General features: G+C 43.7%; 1 non-coding gene and 23 pseudogenes across 1 annotated transcript; all 24 read left to right on the forward strand.

Annotated features, from left to right (window-relative positions):
• Window positions 1-5,220: 5,220 nt before the first annotated feature.
• On the forward strand, window positions 5,221-5,339 carry LOC133567776 (5S ribosomal RNA; annotated as a pseudogene).
• A 369-nt stretch (window positions 5,340-5,708) lies between these two features.
• Window positions 5,709-5,827, forward strand: LOC133567198 (5S ribosomal RNA; annotated as a pseudogene).
• A 359-nt stretch (window positions 5,828-6,186) lies between these two features.
• Window positions 6,187-6,305, forward strand: LOC133566113 (5S ribosomal RNA; annotated as a pseudogene).
• Window positions 6,306-7,147: 842 nt separating this feature from the next.
• On the forward strand, window positions 7,148-7,266 carry LOC133567391 (5S ribosomal RNA; annotated as a pseudogene).
• Window positions 7,267-7,634: 368 nt separating this feature from the next.
• On the forward strand, window positions 7,635-7,753 carry LOC133565836 (5S ribosomal RNA; annotated as a pseudogene).
• Window positions 7,754-8,596: 843 nt separating this feature from the next.
• On the forward strand, window positions 8,597-8,715 carry LOC133567394 (5S ribosomal RNA; annotated as a pseudogene).
• Window positions 8,716-9,074: 359 nt separating this feature from the next.
• On the forward strand, window positions 9,075-9,193 carry LOC133566933 (5S ribosomal RNA; annotated as a pseudogene).
• A 369-nt stretch (window positions 9,194-9,562) lies between these two features.
• LOC133567364 (5S ribosomal RNA) lies at window positions 9,563-9,681 on the forward strand (annotated as a pseudogene).
• Window positions 9,682-10,040: 359 nt separating this feature from the next.
• On the forward strand, window positions 10,041-10,159 carry LOC133567420 (5S ribosomal RNA; annotated as a pseudogene).
• Window positions 10,160-10,527: 368 nt separating this feature from the next.
• Window positions 10,528-10,646, forward strand: LOC133566412 (5S ribosomal RNA; annotated as a pseudogene).
• A 369-nt stretch (window positions 10,647-11,015) lies between these two features.
• On the forward strand, window positions 11,016-11,134 carry LOC133567297 (5S ribosomal RNA; annotated as a pseudogene).
• Window positions 11,135-11,503: 369 nt separating this feature from the next.
• On the forward strand, window positions 11,504-11,622 carry LOC133567023 (5S ribosomal RNA; annotated as a pseudogene).
• A 369-nt stretch (window positions 11,623-11,991) lies between these two features.
• Window positions 11,992-12,110, forward strand: LOC133567457 (5S ribosomal RNA; annotated as a pseudogene).
• A 359-nt stretch (window positions 12,111-12,469) lies between these two features.
• LOC133566419 (5S ribosomal RNA) lies at window positions 12,470-12,588 on the forward strand. Its single transcript, XR_009809437.1, has one exon. It is a non-coding gene; the product is annotated as a 5S ribosomal RNA (ribosomal RNA).
• A 360-nt stretch (window positions 12,589-12,948) lies between these two features.
• LOC133567445 (5S ribosomal RNA) lies at window positions 12,949-13,067 on the forward strand (annotated as a pseudogene).
• Window positions 13,068-13,426: 359 nt separating this feature from the next.
• On the forward strand, window positions 13,427-13,545 carry LOC133566577 (5S ribosomal RNA; annotated as a pseudogene).
• A 368-nt stretch (window positions 13,546-13,913) lies between these two features.
• On the forward strand, window positions 13,914-14,032 carry LOC133566872 (5S ribosomal RNA; annotated as a pseudogene).
• An 894-nt stretch (window positions 14,033-14,926) lies between these two features.
• LOC133565555 (5S ribosomal RNA) lies at window positions 14,927-15,045 on the forward strand (annotated as a pseudogene).
• An 847-nt stretch (window positions 15,046-15,892) lies between these two features.
• Window positions 15,893-16,011, forward strand: LOC133567133 (5S ribosomal RNA; annotated as a pseudogene).
• Window positions 16,012-16,370: 359 nt separating this feature from the next.
• LOC133567265 (5S ribosomal RNA) lies at window positions 16,371-16,489 on the forward strand (annotated as a pseudogene).
• Window positions 16,490-16,848: 359 nt separating this feature from the next.
• Window positions 16,849-16,967, forward strand: LOC133567488 (5S ribosomal RNA; annotated as a pseudogene).
• Window positions 16,968-17,336: 369 nt separating this feature from the next.
• LOC133566381 (5S ribosomal RNA) lies at window positions 17,337-17,455 on the forward strand (annotated as a pseudogene).
• A 359-nt stretch (window positions 17,456-17,814) lies between these two features.
• LOC133567304 (5S ribosomal RNA) lies at window positions 17,815-17,933 on the forward strand (annotated as a pseudogene).
• Window positions 17,934-18,292: 359 nt separating this feature from the next.
• Window positions 18,293-18,411, forward strand: LOC133567305 (5S ribosomal RNA; annotated as a pseudogene).
• The last annotated feature ends 159 nt before the right edge of the window (window positions 18,412-18,570 follow it).

Below are 18,570 nucleotides of genomic sequence, written 5' to 3' on the forward strand. Positions count from 1 at the left end.
TGGATATCTAGCTGTAACACCACTGCAATAAAAAGTTTGATGGTGGTCCCCCTTGTACGAGACTCACAGCAAATATTTTTCTAATAGTCCAGTGGTCCCAAAACAAAAGAAAAAATACTATTACTAATAACTATAATAACACATTTTTATTATTGTTATTAGTAAAAGTATTTTTCGCCAGGGTGTACCCCACCTTCTGCCCGATTGTAGCTGAGATAGGCGCCAGCGCCCCCCGTCCCCCCAAAAGGGATTAAGCGGTAGAAAATGGATGGATGGATAGATGATAAAATAAATGGATTAAAAACAATTAAAAAACACATCAGGTAAAAGTCTAAAAATTATATGAAATAAGATAAGATATAATCAAACATAAAAATAAACTACATAATGAAAAACTATAAAATAAAATAAAATATAATAAAAACTGAAAGTCAAATATAATAAAACCACATAAAATAGGCTAAGTTTTGATAAAACACAAACATAAGCTAAGATATGATAAAACATAAAAATAAGCTAAGATATGATAAAACATAAAAATAACTAATACTAATAGAATAATCCTAGACATTGGGCCTAAAGTGGTTTTTGAATTTGAGCAATGTAATCTGAAAGATGTTTAAAATAACAACGATTATTGTTAATATTTTTGAAACAATATACTTCTCATAACATGAGTATCTGTGTGCATGAGGGAGTGTAAAGAAAAGCATTGCTATAGTTTCACTTCATCTGCCTTTTTTTACAACCTTAAAGAAAAGCATTGCTATAGTTTCACTTCATCTGCCTTTTTTTACGACCTACCTGAAGTTGTATTTTTCAAAGTCGGTCATTGAGTACTTTGGTACTTTGCCATCAATGCCCCCGTCAAAAAACCTCCTCTCGATCCCTGCCAGCATTTATGTTTAGAAAAGGAAAATGCAAATCGGTTACTATAGAATATAGAATTACATCATATAACCAAAATGTGTAAGACCGATGACATGTCAAAGCACATTTGATTTGAAGGTCAACAAATAAAACATACCAGTTAAAAATTCCTTCCTCAGGGCACCACTGTCCTATGAATGAAACTGTAAGAAGGTTTTTGGGGGAAGAATTCCTTTGTCGTTGCCACAGTTTCCTGCCTCTTTCCAGCATCTGGTCCCTCATGACGCAGATGTTGAAGGTTGTTGCTGCATCCACTTTGTCAGCTATGCTTTGGATGATGTCAGCAATGCTTATAATGTTGGGGGGAGGGATATGTATTTCAGTCACACAACTCTGCATAAACTGTTTGCATATCAGAAGCAGAGCATTATTAATTTTAGCTCATTTTAAACAGGACCAATCAGCTGTCTCAAATTATTTATTTCCAGAAAAAATACCACAATAATTACGAGTAACTAAGAGAAGAGCTAATTAACAGAGGGGATGTAGGTGATCATAGAAACATAGCCCCCAGAACTATGCTTGGGACTGCAGCGAGATTATAACACCTTGTGGTTCTCCACAGCAGCAGCAACTAGAAAAGCAAACAGAGAGCGCAGACCTCCGCCAAGCAGCTCATTTCCACCCATATTGTGATTTCCACCCAAAGTTGTAGTCCTACATGGATTTTATATATATATATATATATATATATATATATATATATATATATATATATATATATATATATATACATATATATACCATTGGATATATTGATAAACAAAACATACCTTCATCTTTTGAAAAAATACCATAAGCCGCCTCCCACAACTACATTACCCATGATGAGAGATATAGTAGATTAGTCTCGCTTAATAAGTGGCTGGCTAGCTTCTGTAGACAAGATGGACTAACGTATATTGATAATTGGCCCTCCTTCTGGGGCAAACCTGGCTTGCTGATAGGATACGGCCTTCACCCTAACCGGGAAGATGCTATCATCTTGTCTAGGAACTTAGATTTCTCGTTGAGTCACATTTGACTGACTGCACTAGAGCAAGCCCGGTCACAGGCAATTACAGAGCCTGCTAGTCTGGGTGAGAAGTCAGTTAAATTAAAACTAGTCAGCGCCAGGCTGGATAATCCCTGCACACATCTCAATTTTCCTAGAATAATGCACAACTCACATAAAAGTTTTTCTGCTTTGACTGTGCCAGAGTTGGACATGTGTTCTACTGAGGTGGAAAATTATGATGCGTTCAGTTTATCACAACACCAAGCAAACAATCTGAAAATACCCGTCATATCAATTAATAGATATGGTCGTAATTATTTTAAGTCCACTACGCATAATAAACGCAACATTATCAATATTGCTACTACGGATAATTTGATCAAAAACTCCTTGAAACAGCCCACAACCTATAATATGGGCTTTTTAAACATAAGATCATTGTCTCCCAAAAACGTTATTAGTCAATAAGGTCATTAGAGACAACAATCTTAACGTCATTGGTCTCAGCGAAACCTGGCTTAAACCAGACGACTTTTTTGCGCTAAATGAGGTTTTTCCTCCTAACTATACGAATGCGCATATTGCCCGTCCCCTTAAAAGGGGTGGGGGAGTCGCACTAATATACAACGAAACCTTAATCTTAGTCCTAACCTAAATAAGAAATATAAATCGTTTGAGGTGCTCACTGTGGGGTCTGTCACACCGCTACCTCTATACCTGGCTGTTATCTACCGCCCCCCCCATCGCCCTATTAAGAATTTATCAATAAATTCTCAGAGTTCGTTGCTGATCTAGTGACGCACGCAGATAATATAATTATAATGGGGGACTTTAATATCCATGTGAATACCCCATCGGACCCACCGCGCGTGGCGCTCCAGACTATAATTGATAGCTGCGGTTTTAAACAAATAATAAAAGAACCCACGCATCGCAGCGGTAATATGATAGACCTAGTGCTTGTCAGAGGTATCACCGTTTCCAAAGTTATGATACTCCCGTATACTAAAGTAATGTCCGATCATTACCTTATAAAATTCGAAATTCAGACTCATATTCGGCAAGCTAATAATAATAATAACTGCTATAGCAGCCGCGACATTAATGCTGCCACAACAACGACTCTTGCTGGCTTACTGCCCTCGGTAATGGCACTATTCCCAAAGTATGTGGGCTCTATTGATAACCTCACTAACAATTTTAACTACGCCCTGCGCGAAACCATTGATAGTATAGCACCGCTTAAGTTAAAAAAGGCTCCAAAAAGGCGTACCCCATGGTTTACAAAAAAAAACTAGAGCTCAGAAATGATTATGTAGAAAGCTGGAACGCAAATGGCGCACAACTAAACTTGAGGGGCATCATCAAGCATGGAGTGATAGTTTAACAACTTAAAAACGCATGCCTACCTTAGCTGAAGCTAAATATTACTCAAATCTCATCCGCCAAAACGATCCTAAATTTTTGTTTAGTACGGTAGCATCGCTAACCCAACAAGGGACTCCTTCCAGTAGCTCCACCCACTCGGCAGATGAGTTTATGAATTTCTTTAATGAGAAAATTTAACTCATTAGAAAGGAGATTAAAGACAACGCGTCCCAGCTACAACTGGGTTCTATTAACACAGATACAACTGTATATACGGCGGATACTGCCCTCCAAAATAGCTTCTCTCGTTTTGATGAAATAACAATAGAATAATTTTTACAACGTGTAAATGGAATAAAACAAACAACATGCTTACTTGACCCACTTCCTGGATAACTTATCAAGGAGCTATTTGTATTATTAGGTCCATCAGTGCTAAATATTATAAACTTATCACTTTCCTCTGTCACTGTTCCACTAGCAATCAAAAAAGCGGTTATTCATCCTCTCCTTAAAAGACCTAACCTCGATCCTGATCTCATGATAAACTACCTACCGGTGTCTCACCTTCCCTTTATTTCGAAAATCCTTGAAAAATCTGTTGCGGAGCAGTTAAATGAACACTTAGGGTCTAACAATCTATGTGAAACCTTTCACTCTGGTTCCAGGGCAAATCAATCTACGGAGACAGCCCTCGCAAAAATGACTAAGGATCTATTGCTAACGATGGATTCTGATGCGTCATCTATGTTGCTGCGCCGCGATCTTAGCGCTGCTTTCGATAACGTTGATCATAATATTTTATTAGAGCGTGTCAAAACCCGAATTGGTATGTCAGACTTAGCCCTGTCTTGGTTTGACTCTTATCTTACTGACAGGATGCAGTGCGTCTCCCATAACAATGTGACCTCGGACTATGTTAAGGTAACATGTGGAGTTCTCCAGGGTTCGGTCCTTGGCCCTGCACTCTTCAGCATCTACATGCTGCCACTAGGTGAAATCATACGCAAATACGGTGTTAGCTTTCACTGTTACGCTGATGAAACCCAACTGAAAATGCCCCTAAGATGACCAACACGCTGGATTGTAGTCAGCTGGAGGCGTGTCTTAATGAAATTAAACAATGGATGTTCGCTAACTTTTTGCCTCTCAACGCCAAAAAAACGGAAATGCTGATTATCGGTTCTTGTAGACACCGACCTCTATTTAATAATACAACTTATGTGGTCCACATATGTGGTCCTCTCCATGGATTCTCATAGTAATCATGGTCGACGTCCCACTGGGGTGAGTTTTTCCTTGCCCTTATGTGGGCCCTACCAAAGATGTCGGTGTGGTTTGTGCAGCCCTTTGAGGCACTTGTGATTTAGGGCTATATAAATAAACAATGATTGATTGATTGATTAATAGTAACATTTTAAAATCGGATATTGAGACTTCTATCTCAGCTTACAGTCATAGTACCCTGAGCATGCCCGATCTCGTCAGATCTCATAAGTTGAGCAGTGTCTGTCCTGGTTAGTACTTGGACGGGAGACTTCCTTGGAGTACCAGGTAGTGTAATCTTTTAGCGACGCTCCCAGCATAGGGCGCACTTTCTCCCTTTTGCTTTTGTCACAATGGCTATAGATACTTGCCACACTTGTCAAAACGCTACATTATGTTCGTCCAAACAAAACGCTGGTCTCCACCCAAAACATGTTTGTTTAGTTTTGACTCGGTCTGAAATTTATAGCAAGATTTACAGTGTCGCCAACCGTGACCCATGTGCCTCAAGGCACTTCAGTGCTAACAGTGGGGCAAAAGTCCAAAGAGTTACATAGGTTGAGAAAAAGATCAGTGATTATTGTATCACACACGTTGCAGAAAGGTCCTGTCAACCAGCTTGCCACGTTTAAAAATCGAATTTTGAGGGTCAGCCCTCGGCATACGGTCATACTACCCGTAGCACGCCCGATCTCGTCTGATCTCGGAAGCTAAGCTGGGTCTGGCCTGGTTAGTACTTTGATGGGAGACTTCCTAGGAATACCAGGTGCTGTAAGCTTTTAGCGATGCTCCCAGTATAGGGCGCACTTTCTCCCTTTTGCTTTTGTCACAATGGCTATAGATACCTACCACACTTGTCAAAACGCTACATTATGCTCGTCCAAACAAAAGGCTGGTCTCCACCCAAAACATGTTTATTTAGTTTTGACTTGGTGTGAAATTTATAGCAAGATTTGCAGTGTCGCCAACAGTGACCCATGTGCCTCAAGGCACTTCAATGCTAAAAGTGGGGCAAAAGGTCCAAAGAGTTAGATAAAGCGAGAAAAAGAGCAGTGATTATTGTATCACACACGTGTAGCTCATTGCAGAAAGGTCCTTACAACAAGCTTTCCACATTTAAAAATCGAATTTTGAAGATCATGTCCCAGTTTACGGCCATACTACCCTGAGTATGCCCGGTCTCGTCAGATCTCGGAAGCTAAGCTCGGTCTGTCCTGGTTAGTACTTGGATGGGAGACTGCCTAGGAATACCAGGTGCTGTTAGCTTTTAGTGATACTCCCAGTATAGGGCGCACTTTCTCCCTTTTGCTTTTGTCACAATGGCTATAGATACTTGCCACACTTGTCAAAACGCTACATTATGCTCGTCCAAACAAAACGCTGGTCACCACCCAAAACATGTTTGTTTAGTTTTGACTCGGTCCGAAATTTATGGCAAGATTTGCAGTGTCGCCAACAGTGACCCATGTGCCTCAAGGCACTTCAGTGCTAAGAGTGGGGCAAGAGTCAAAAGAGTTACATAGGCTGAGAAAAAGATCAGTGATTATTGTATCACCCACGTTGCAGAAAGGCCCTGTCAACCAGCTTGCCACATTGAAACATCGAATTTTGAGGATCAGCCCTCGGCATACGGCCATACTACCCGGAGCGCGCCCAATTTCGTCTGATCTCGGAAGCTAAGCTGGGTCTGGCCTGGTTAGTACTTGGATGGGAGACTCCCTAGGAATACCAGGTGCTGTAAGCTTTTAGTGATGCTCCCAGTATAGGGCGCACTTTCTCCCTTTTGCTTTTGTCACAATGGCTATAGATACTTGTCACACCTTTCAAAACGCTACATTATGCTCGTCCAAACAAAACGCTGGTCTCCACCCAAAACATGTTTGTTTAGTTTTGACTCGGTCTGAAATTTATAGCAAGATTTGCAGTGTCGCCAACAGTGACCCATGTGCTTCAAGGCACTTCAGTGCTAAAAGTGGGGAAAAAGTCCAAAGAGTTACATAGGCTGAGGAAAAGAGCAGTGATTATTGTATCACACACGTGTAGCTCATTGCAGAAAGGTCCTTCCAACGAGCTTGCCACATTTAAAAATCGAATTTTGAAGATCATGTCTCAGCTTACGGCCATACTAGGTCTCGTCAGATCTCGGAAGCTAAACTCGGTCTGGCCTGGTTAGTACTTGGATGTGAGACTGCCTAGGAATACCAGGTGCTGTAAGCTTTTAGTGATGCTCCCAGTATAGGGCGCACTTTCTCCCTTTTGATTTTGTCACAATGGCTATAGATACTTGCCACACTTGTCAAAACGCTACATTATGCTCGTCCAAACAAAAGGCTGGTCTCCACCCAAAACTTGTTTGTCTAGTTTTGACTCGGTGTGAAATTTATAGCAAAATTTGCAGTGTCGCCAACAGTGACCCATGTGCCTCAAGGCACTTCAGTGCTAAAAGTGGGGCGAAAGCTCCAAAGAGTTAGATAAAGTGACAAAAAGAGCAGTGATTATTGTATCACACACGTGTAGCTCATTGCAGAAAGGTCCTTCCAACGAGCTTGCCACATTTAAAAATCGAATTTTGAGTGTCAGCCCTCGGCATACGGCCATACTACCCTGAGAATTCCCGGTCTCGTCAGATCTCGGAAGCTAAGCTCCGTCTGGGCTGGTTAGTACTTGGATGGGAGACTACCTAGGAATACCAGGTGCTGTAAGCTTTTAGCGATGCTCCCAGTATAGGGCGCACTTTCTCCCTTTTGCTTTTGTCACAATGGGTATAGATACTTGCCACACTTGTCAAAACGCTACATTATGCTCGTCCAAACAAAAGGCTGGTCTCCACCCAAAACCTGTTTATGTAGTTTTGACTCGGTGTGAAATTTATAGCAAGATTTGCAGTGTCGCCAACAGTGACCCATGTGCTTCAAGGCACTTCAGTGCTAACAGTGGGGAAAAAGTCCAAAGAGTTACATAGGTTGAGGAAAAGAGCAGTGATTATTGTATCACACACATGTAGCTCATTGCAGAAAAGTCCTGTCAACCAGCTTGCCAGATTTAAAAATCGATTTCTGAGCATTACCCCTAGGCATACGGCCATACTACCCAGAGCACACCCGATCTCGTCTGATCTCGGAAGCTAAGCTGGGTCTGGACTGGTTAGTACTTGGATGGGAGACTGCCTAGGAATTCCAGGTGCTGTAAGCTTTTAGCGATGCTCCCAGTATAGGGCGCACTTTCTCCCTTTTGCTTTTGTTACAATGGCTATAGATACTTGCCAAACTTGTCAAAACGCTACATTATGCTCGTCCAAACAAAAGGCTGGTCTCCACCCAAAACCTGTTTATTTAGTTTTGACTCGGTGTGAAATTTATAGCAAGACTTGCAGTGTCGCCAACAGTGACCCATGTGCCTCAAGGCACTTCAGTGCTAAAAGTGGGGCAAAAGGTCCAAAGAGTTAGATAAAGTGAGAAAAAGAGCAGTGATTATTGTATCACACACGTGTAGCTCATTGCAGAAAGGTCCTTCCAACGAGGATGCCACATTTAAAAATCTAATTTTGAAGATCATGTCTCAGCTTACGGCCATACTAGGTCTCGTCAGATCTCGGAAGCTAAACTCGGTCTGGCCTGGTTAGTACTTGGATGTGAGACTGCCTAGGAATACCAGGTGCTGTAAGCTTTTAGTGATGCTCCCAGTATAGGGCGCACTTTCTCCCTTTTGATTTTGTCACAATGGCTATAGATACTTGCCACACTTGTCAAAACGCTACATTATGCTCGTCCAAACAAAAGGCTGGTGTCCACCCAAAACTTGTTTGTCTAGTTTTGACTCGGTGTGAAATTTATAGCAAAATTTGCAGTGTCGCCAACAGTGACCCATGTGCCTCAAGGCACTTCAGTGCTAAAAGTGGGGCGAAAGGTCCAAAGAGTTAGATAAAGTGACAAAAACAGCAGAGATTATTGTATCACACACGTGTAGCTCATTGCAGAAAGGTCCTTCCAACGAGCTTGCCACATTTAAAAATCGAATTTTGAGTGTCAGCCCTCGGCATACGGCCATACTACCCTGAGAATTCCCGGTCTCGTCAGATCTCGGAAGCTAAGCTCCGTCTGGGCTGGATAGTACTTGGATGGGAGACTACCTAGGAATACCAGGTGCTGTAAGCTTTTAGCGATGCTCCCAGTATAGGGCGCACTTTCTCCCTTTTGCTTTTGTCACAATGGCTATGGATACCTACCACACTTGTCAAAACGCTACATTATGCTCGTCCAAACAAAAGGCTTATCTCCACCCAAAACATGTTTGTTTAGTTTTGACTCGGTCTGAAATTTATAGCAAGATTTGCAGTGTCGCCAACAGTGACCCATGTGCCTCAAGGCACTTCAGTGCTAACAGTGGGGCAAAAGTCCAAAGAGTTACATAGGTTGAGAAAAAGATCAGTGATTATTGTATCACACACGTTGCAGAAAGGTCCTGTCAACCAGCCTGCCACATTGAAAAATCGAATTTTGAGGATCAGCCCTCGGCATACGGCCATACTACCCGGAGCACGCCCGATCTCGTCTGATCTTGGAAGCTAAGCTGAGTCTGGCCTGGTTAGTACTTGGATGGGAGACTGCCTAGGAATACCAGGTGCTGCAAGCTTTTAGCGATGCTCCCAGTATAGGACGCACTTTCTCCCTTTTGCTTTTGTCACAATGGCTATAGATACTTGCCACACTTGTCAAAACGCTACATTATGCTCGTCCAAACAAAAGGCTGGTCTCCACCCAAAACATGTTTATTTAGTTTTGACTCGGTGTGAAATTTATAGCAAGATTTGCAGTGTCGCCAACAGTGACCCATGTGCCTCAAGGCACCTCAGTGCCAAAAGTGGGGCAAAAGGTCCAAAGAGTTAGATAAAGTGAGAAAAAGAGCGGTGATTATTGTATCACACACGTGTAGCTCATTGCAGGAAGGTCCTTCCAACGAGCTTGCCATATTTAAAAATCGAATTTTGAAGGTCATGTCTCAGCTTACGGCCATACTACGCTGAGCATACCCGGTCTCGTCAGATCTCGGAAGCTAAGCTCGGTCTGGCCTGGTTAGAACTTGGATGGGAGACTGCCTAGGAATACCAGGTGCTGTTAGCTTTTAGTGATGCTCCCAGTATAGGGCGCACTTTCTCCCTTTTGCTTTTGTCACAATGGCTATAGATACTTGCCACACTTGTCAAAACGCTACATTATGCTCGTCCAAACAAAACGCTGGTCACCACCCAAAACCTGTTTGTTTAGTTTTGACTCGGTCCGAAATTTATAGCAAGATTTGCAGTGTCGCCAACAGTGACCCATGTGCCTCAAGGCACTTCAGTGCTAAGAGTGGGGCAAGAGTCAAAAGAGTTACATAGGCTGAGAAAAAGATCAGTGATTATTGTATCACCCACGTTGCAGAAAAGTGCTGTCAACCAGCTTGCCACATTGAAACATCGAATTTTGAGAATCAGCGCTCGGCATACGGCCATACTACCCGTAGCACGCCCAATTTCGTCTGATCTCGGAAGCTTAGCTGGGTCTGGCCTGGTTAGTACTTGGATGGGAGACTCCCTAGGAATACCAGTTGCTGTAAGCTTTTAGCGATGCTCCCAGTATAGGGCGCACTTTCTCCCTTTTGCTTTTGTCACAATGGCTATAGATACTTGTCACACCTTTCAAAACGCTACATTATGCTCATCCAAACAAAACGCTTATCTCCACCCAAAACATGTTTGTTTAGTTTTGACTCGGTCTGAAATTTATAGCAAGATTTGCAGTGTCGCCAACAGTGACCCATGTGCTTCAAGGCACTTCAGTGCTAACAGTGGGGCAAAAGTCCAAAGAGTTACATAGGCTGAGGAAAAGAGCAGTGATTATTGTATCACACACGTGTAGCTCATTGCAGAAAAGTCCTGTCAACCAGCTTGCCAGATTTAAAAATCGATTTCTGAGCATTACCCCTAGGCATAAAGACATACTACCCAGAGCACACCCGATCTCGTCTGATCTCGGAAGCTAAGCTGGGTCTGGCCTGGTAAGTACTTGGATGGGAGACTGCTTAGGAATACCAGGTGCTGTAAGCTTTTAGCGATGCTCCCAGTATAGGGCGCACTTTCTCCCTTTTGCTTTTGTCACAATGGCTATAGATACTTGCCACACTTGTCAAAACGCTACATTACGCTCGTCCAAACAAAAGGCTGGTCTCCACCCAAAACCTGTTTATTTAGTTTTGACTCGGTGTGAAATTTATAGCAAGATTTGCAGTGTCGCCAACAGTGACCCATGTGCCTCAAGGCACTTCAGTGCTAAAAGCGGGGCAAAAGGTCCAAAGAGTTAAATAAAGTGAGAAAAAGAGCAGTGATTATTGTATCACACACGTGTAGCTCATTGCAGAAAAGTCCTTCCAACGAGCTTGCCAGATTTAAAAATCGAATTTTGAAGATCATGTCTCAGCTTACGGCCATACTACCCTGAGTATTCCCGGTCTCGTCAGATCTCGGAAGCTAAGCTCGGTCTGGACTGGTTAGTACTTGGATGGGAGACTGCCTAGGAGTAACAGGTGCTGTAAGCTTTTAGTGATGCTCCCAGTATAGGGCGCACTTTCTCCCTTTTGCTTTTATCACAATGGCTATAGATACTTGCCACACTTGTCAAAACGCTACATTACGCTCGTCCAAACAAAAGGCTGGTCTCCACCCAAAACCTGTTTATTTAGTTTTGACTCGGTGTGAAATTTATAGCAAGATTTGCAGTGTCGCCAACAGTGACCCATGTGCCTCAAGGCACTTGAGTGCTAAAAGCGGGGCAAAAGGTCCAAAGAGTTAAATAAAGTGAGAAAAAGAGCAGTGATTATTGTATCACACACGTGTAGCTCATTGCAGAAAAGTCCTTCCAACGAGCTTGCCAGATTTAAAAATCGAATTTTGAAGATCATGTCTCAGCTTACGGCCATACTACCCTGAGTATTCCCGGTCTCGTCAGATCTCGGAAGCTAAGCTCGGTCTGGACTGGTTAGTACTTGGATGGGAGACTGCCTAGGAATACCAGGTGCTGTAAGCTTTTAGCGATGCTCCCAGTATAAGGCGCACTTTCTCCCTTTTGCTTTTGTCACAATGGCTATAGATACTTGCCACACTTGTCAAAACGCTACATTATGCTCGTCCAAACAAAAGGCTTATCTCCACCCAAAACATGTTTGTTTAGTTTTGACTCGGTCTGAAATTTATAGCAAGATTTGCAGTGTCGCCAACAGTTACCCATGTGCCTCAAGGCATTTCAGTGCTAAAAGTGGGGCAAAAGGTTCAAAGAGTTAGATAAAGTGAGAAAAAGAGCAGTGATTATTGTATCACACACGTGTCGCTCATTGCAGAAAGGTCCTTCCAACGAGCTTGCCACATTTAAAAATCGCATTTTGAAGATTATGTCTCAGTTTACGGCTATACTACCCTGAGTATACCCGGTCTCGTCAGATCTCGGAAGCTAAGCTCGGTCCGGCCTGGTTAGTACTTGGATGTGAGACTCCCTAGGAATACCGAGTGCTGTTAGCTTTTAGTGATGCTCCCAGTATAGGGCGCACTTTCTCCCTTTTGCTTTTGTCACAATGGCTATAGATACTTGCCACACTTGTCAAAACGCTACATTATGCTCGTCCAAACAAAACGCTGGTCTCCACCCAAAACATGTTTGTTTAGTTTTGACTCGGTGTGAAATTTATAGCAAGATTTGCAGTGTCGCCAACAGTGACCCATGTGCCTCAAGGCACTTCAGTGCTAACAGTGGGGCAAAAGTCCAAAGAGGTACATAGGCTGAGAAAAAGATCAGTGATTATTGTATCACCCACGTTGCAGAAAGGTCCTGTCAACCAGCTTGCCACATTGAAAAATTGAATTTTGAGAAGCAGCCCCCGGCATACGGCCATACTACCCGGAGCACGCCCGATCTCGTCTGATCTCGGAAGCTAAGCTGGGTCTGGCCTGGTTAGTACTTGGATGGGAGACTGCCTAGGAATACCAGGTGCTGTAAGCTTTTAGCGATGCTCCCAGTATAGGGCGCACTTTCTCCCTTTTGCTTTTGTCACAATGGCTATAGATACTTGCCACACTTGTCAAAACGCTACATTATGCCCGTCCAAACAAAAGGCTGGTCTCCACCCAAAACCTGTTTATTTAGTTTTGACTCGGTGTGAAATTTATAGCAAGATTTGCAGTGTCGCCAACAGTGACCCATGTGCCTCAAGGCACTTCAGTGCTAACAGTGGGGCAAAAGGTCCAAAGAGTTAGATAAAGTGAGAAAAAGAGCAGTGATTATTGTATCACACACGTTGCAGAAAGGTCCTGTCAACCAGCTTGCCACGTTTAAAGAACGAATTTTGAGGGTCACCCCCCGGCATACGGCCATACTACCCGTAGCACGCCCGATCTCGTCTGATCTCGGCAGCTGAGCTGGGACTGGCCTGGTTAGTACTTGGATGTGAGACTTCCTAGGAATACCAGCTGCTGTAAGCTTTTAGCGATGCTCCCAGTATAGGGCGCACTTTCTCCCTTTTGCTTTTGTCACAATGGCTATAGATACCTGCCACACTTGTCAAAACGCTACATTATGCTCATCCAAACAAAACGCTTATCTCCACCCAAAACATGTTTGTTTAGTTTTGACTCGGTCTGAAATTTATAGCAAGATTTGCAGTGTCGCCAACAGTGACCCATGTGCCTCAAGGCACTTCAGTGCTAACGGTGGGGCAAAAGTCCAAAGAGTTACATAGGCTGAGAAAAAGATCAGTGATTATTGTATCACACACGTTGCAGAAAGGTCCTGTCAACCAGCTTGCCATGTTTAAAAATCGAATTTTGAGGGTCAGCCCTCGGCATACGGCCATACTACTCGTAGCACGCCCGAACTCATCTGATCTCGGAAGCTAAGCTAGGTCTGGCCTGGTTAGTACTTGGATGGGAGACTGCCTAGGAATACCAGGTGCTGTAAGCTTTTAGCGATGCTCCCAGTATAGGGCGCACTTTCTCCCTTTTGCTTTTGTCACAATGGCTATAGATACTTGCCACACTTGTCAAAACGCTACATTATGCTCGTCCAAACAAAACGCTGGTCTCCACCCAAAACATGTTTGTTTAGTTTTGACTCGGTGTGAAATTTATAGCAAGATTTGCAGTGTTGCCAACAGTGACCCATGTGCCTCAAGGCACTTCAGTGCTAACAGTGGGGCAAAAGTCCAAAGAGTTAGATAAAGTGAGAAAAAGAGCAGTGATTATTGTATCACACACGTGTAGCTCATTGCAGAAAGGTCCTTCCAACGAGCTTGTCACATTTAAAAATCGAATTTTGAAGATCATGTCTCAGCTTACGGCCATACTACCCTGACTATGCCCGGTCTCGTCAGATCTCGGAAGCTAAGCTCGGTCTGGCCTGGTAAGTACTTGGATGGGAGACTGCCTAGGAGTAACAGGTGCTGTAAGCTTTTAGTGATGCTCCCAGTATAGGGCGCACTTTCTCCCTTTTGCTTTTGTCACAATGGCTATAGATACTTGCCACACTTGTCAAAACGCTACATTATGCTCGTCCAAACAAAACGCTGGTCTCCACCCAAAACATGTTTGTTTAGTTTTGACTCGGTCTGAAATTTATAGCAAGATTTGCAGTGTCGCCAACAGTGACCCATGTGCCTCAAGGCACTTCAGGGTTTAGTTTTGACTCGGTCTGAAATTTATAGCAAGATTTGCAGTGTCGCCAACAGTGACCAATGTGCCTCAAGGCACTTCAGTGCTAACAGTGGGGCAAAAGTCCAAAGAGTTACATAGGTTGAGAAAAAGATCAGTGATTATTGTATCACACACGTTGCAGAAAGGTCCTGTCAACCAGCTTGCCACGTTTAAAAATCGAATTTTGAGGGTTAGCCCTCGGCATATGGCCATACTACCCGTAGCACGCCCGATCTCGTCTGATCTCGGAAGCTAAGCTGGGTCTGGCCTGGTTAGTACTTGGTGCTGTAAGCTTTTAGCGATGCTCCCAGTATAGGGCGCACTTTCTCCCTTTTGCTTTTGTCACAATGGCTATAGAAACTTGCCACACTTGTCAAAACGCTACATTATGCTCATCTAAACGAAAGGCTGATCTCCACCCAAAACATGTTTGTTTAGTTTTGACTCGGTCTGAAATTTATAGCAAGATTTGCAGTGTCGCCAACAGTGACCCATGTGCCTCAAGGCACTTCAGTGCTAACAGTGGGGCAAAAGTCCAAAGAGTTACATAGGCTGAGAAATAGATCAGTGATTATTGTATCACCCACGTTGCAGAAAGGTCCTGTCAACCAGCTTGCCACATTGAAAAATCGAATTTTGAGGATCAGCCCTCGGCATACGGCCATACTACCCGGAGCACGCCCAATCTCGTCTGATCTCGGAAGCTAAGCTGGGTCTGGCCTGGTTAGTACTTGGATGGGAGACTGCCTAGGAATACCAGGTGCTGTAAGCTTTTAGCGATGCTCCCAGTATAGGGCGCACTTTCTCCCTTTTGCTTTTGTCACAATGGCTATAGATACTTGCCACACTTTTCAAAACGCTACATTATGCTCGTCCAAACAAAACGCTGGTCCCCACCCAAAACATGTTTGTTTAGTTTTGACTCGGTCTGAAATTTATAGCAAGATTTGCAGTGTCGCCAACAGTGACGCATGTGCCTTAAGGCACTTCAGTGCTAACAGTGGGGCAAAAGTCCAAAGAGTTACATAGGCTGAGAAAAAGATCAGTGATAATTGTATCACCCACGTTGCAGAAAGGTCCTGTCCACCAGCTTGCAACATTTAAAAATTGAATTCTGAGAACTGCCTCTCGGCTTAAGGCCACACTACCCGGAGCACGCTCAATCTCGTCTGATGTCGTAAGCTAAACTGTGTCTGACCTGGTTAGTACTTGGATGGGAGACTGCCTAGGAATACCAGGTGCTGTAAGTTTTTAGCGATGCTCCCAGTATAGGGCGCACTTTCTCCCTTTTGCTTTTGTCACAATTGCTATAGATACTTGCCATACTTGTCAAAACGCTACATTATGCTTGTCCAAACAAAAGGCTGGTCTCCACCCAAAACATGTTTGTTTAGTTTTGACTCGGTCTGAAATTCATAGCAAGATTTGCAGTGTCGCCAACAGTGACCCATGTGCCTCAAGGCACTTCAGTGCTAAAAGTGGGGCAAAAGGTCCAAAGAGTTAGATAAAGTGAGAAAAAGAGAAGTGATTATTGTATCACACACGTGTAGCTCATTGCAGAAAAGTCCTGTCAACCAGCTTGCCACATTTAAAAATCGATTTCTGAGCATCACCCCTAGGCATACGACCATACTACCCAGAGCACACCCGATCTCGTCTGATCTTGGAAGCTAACCTGGGTCTCGCCTGGTTAGTACTTGGATGGGAGACTGCCTAGGAATACCAGGTGCTGTAAGCTTTTAGCGATGCTCCCAGTATAGGGCGCACTTTCTCCCTTTTGCTTTTGTCACAATGGCTATAGAAACTTGCCACACTTGTCAAAACGCGACATTATGCTCGTCCAAACAAAAGGCTTATCTCCACCCAAAACATGTTTGTTTATTTTTGACTCGGTGTGAAATTTATAGCAAGATTTGCAGTGTCGCCAACAGTGACCCATGTGCCTCAAGGCACTTCAGTGCTAACAGTGGGGCAAAAGTCCAAAGAGTTACATAGGCTGAGAAAAAGATCAGTGATTATTGTATCACCCACGTTGCAGAAAGGTCCTGTTAACCAGCTTGCCACATTTAAAAATCGAATTTTGAGGGTGAGCCCTCGGCATACGGCCATACTACCCGTAGCACGCCCGATCTCGTCTAATCTCGGAAGCTAAGCTAAGTCTGGCCTGGTTAGTACTTGGGTGGGAGACTCCCTAGGAATACCAGGTGCTGTAAGCTTTTAGCGATGCTCCCAGTATAGGGCGCACTTTCTCCATTTTGCTTTTGTCACAATGGCTGTAGATACTTGCCACACTTGTCAAAACGCTACATTATGCTCGTCCAAACAAAAGGCTAGTCTCCACCCAAAACATGTTATTTTAGTTTTGACTCGGTCTGAAATTTATAGCAAGATTTGCAGTGTCTCCAACAATGACCCATGTGCCTCAAGGCACTTCAGTGCTAACAGTGGGGCAAAAGTCCAAAGAGTTACACAGCCTGAGAAAAAGATCAGTGATTATTGTATCACCCACGTTGCAGAAAGGTCCTGTCCACCAGCTTGCCACATTGAAAAATCGAATTTTGAGGATCAGCCCTCGGCATACGCCCATACTACCCGGAGCAATCCCTATCTGGTCTGTTCTCGGAAGCTAAGCTGGGTCTGGCCTGGTTAGTACTTGGATGGGAGACTTCCTAGGAATACCAGGTGCTGTAGGCTTTTAGCGATGCTCCCAGTATAGGGCGCACTTTCTCCCTTTTGCTTTTGTCACAATGGCTATAGATACTAGCCATACTTGTTAAAACGCTACATTATGCTCGTCCAAACAAAAGGCTGGTCTCCACCCAAAACATGTTTGTTTAGTTTTGACTCGGTCTGAAATTTATAGCAAGATTTGCAGTGTCGCCAACAGTGACCCATGTGCCTCAAGGCACTTCAGTGCTAAAAGTGGGGCAAAAGGTCCAAAGAGTTAGATAAAGTGAGAAAAAGAGCAGTGATTATTGTATCACACACGTGTAGCTCATTGCAGAAAGGTCCTTCCAACGAGCTTGTCACATTTAAAAATCGAATTTTGAAGATCATGTCTCAGCTTACGGCCATACTACCCTGAGTAAGCCCGGTCTCGTCAGATCTCGGAAGCTAAGCTCGGTCTGGCCTGGTAAGTACTTGGATGGGAGACTACCTAGGAATACCAGGTGCTGTAAGCTTTTAGTGATGCTCCCAGTATAGGGCGCACTTTCTCCCTTTTGCTTTTGTCACAATGGCTATAGATACTTGCCACACTTGTCAAAACGCTACATTATGCTCGTCCAAACAAAAGGCTTATCTCCACCCAAAACATGTTTGTTTAATTTTGACTCGGTCTGAAATTTATAGCAAGATTTGCAGTGTCGCCAACAGTTACCCATGTGCCTCAAGGCACTTCAGTGCTTACAGTGGGGCAAAAGTCCAAAGAGTTACATAGGTTGAGAAAAAGATCAGTGATTATTGTATCACACATGTTGCAGAAAGGTCCTGTCAACCAGCTTGCCACGTTTAAAAATCGAATTTTGAGGGTCACCCCCCGGCATACGGCCATACTACCCGTACCACGCCCGATCTCGTCTGATCTCGGAAGCTAAGCTGGGACTGGCCTGGTTAGTACTTGGATGGGAGACTTCCTAGGAATACCAGCTGCTGTAGCTTTTAGCGATGCTCCCAGTATAGGGCGCACTTTCTCCCTTTTGCTTTTGTCACAATGGCTATAGATACTTGCCACACTTGTCAACACGCTACATTATGCTCGTCCAAACAAAACGCTGGTCTCCACCCAAAGCATGTTTGTTTAGTTTTGACTCGGTGTGAAATTTATAGCAAGATTTGCAGTGTCGCCAATAGTGACCCATATGCCTCAAGGCACTTCAGTGCTAACAGTGGGGCAAAAGTCCAAAGAATTACATAGGCAGAGAAAAAGATCAGTGATTATTGTATCACCCACGTTGCAGAAAGGTCCTGTCAACCAGCTTGCCACATTGAAAAATCGAATTTTGAGGGTCACCCCCCCGGCATACGGCCATACTACCCGTACCACGCCCGATCTCGTCTGATCTCGGAAGCTAAGCTGGGACTGGCCTGGTTAGTACTTGGATGGGAGACTTCCTAGGAATACCAGCTGCTGTAGCTTTTAGCGATGCTCCCAGTATAGGGCGCACTTTCTCCCTTTTGCTTTTGTCACAATGGCTATAGATACCTGCCACACTTGTCAAAACGCTACTTTATGCTCGTCCAATCAATCAATCAATCAATCAATGTTTACTTATATAGCCCTAAATCACTAGTGTCT

This window comes from Nerophis ophidion, linkage group LG13 (assembly GCF_033978795.1).
Source record: "Nerophis ophidion isolate RoL-2023_Sa linkage group LG13, RoL_Noph_v1.0, whole genome shotgun sequence".
Taxonomy (NCBI): domain Eukaryota; kingdom Metazoa; phylum Chordata; class Actinopteri; order Syngnathiformes; family Syngnathidae; genus Nerophis; species Nerophis ophidion.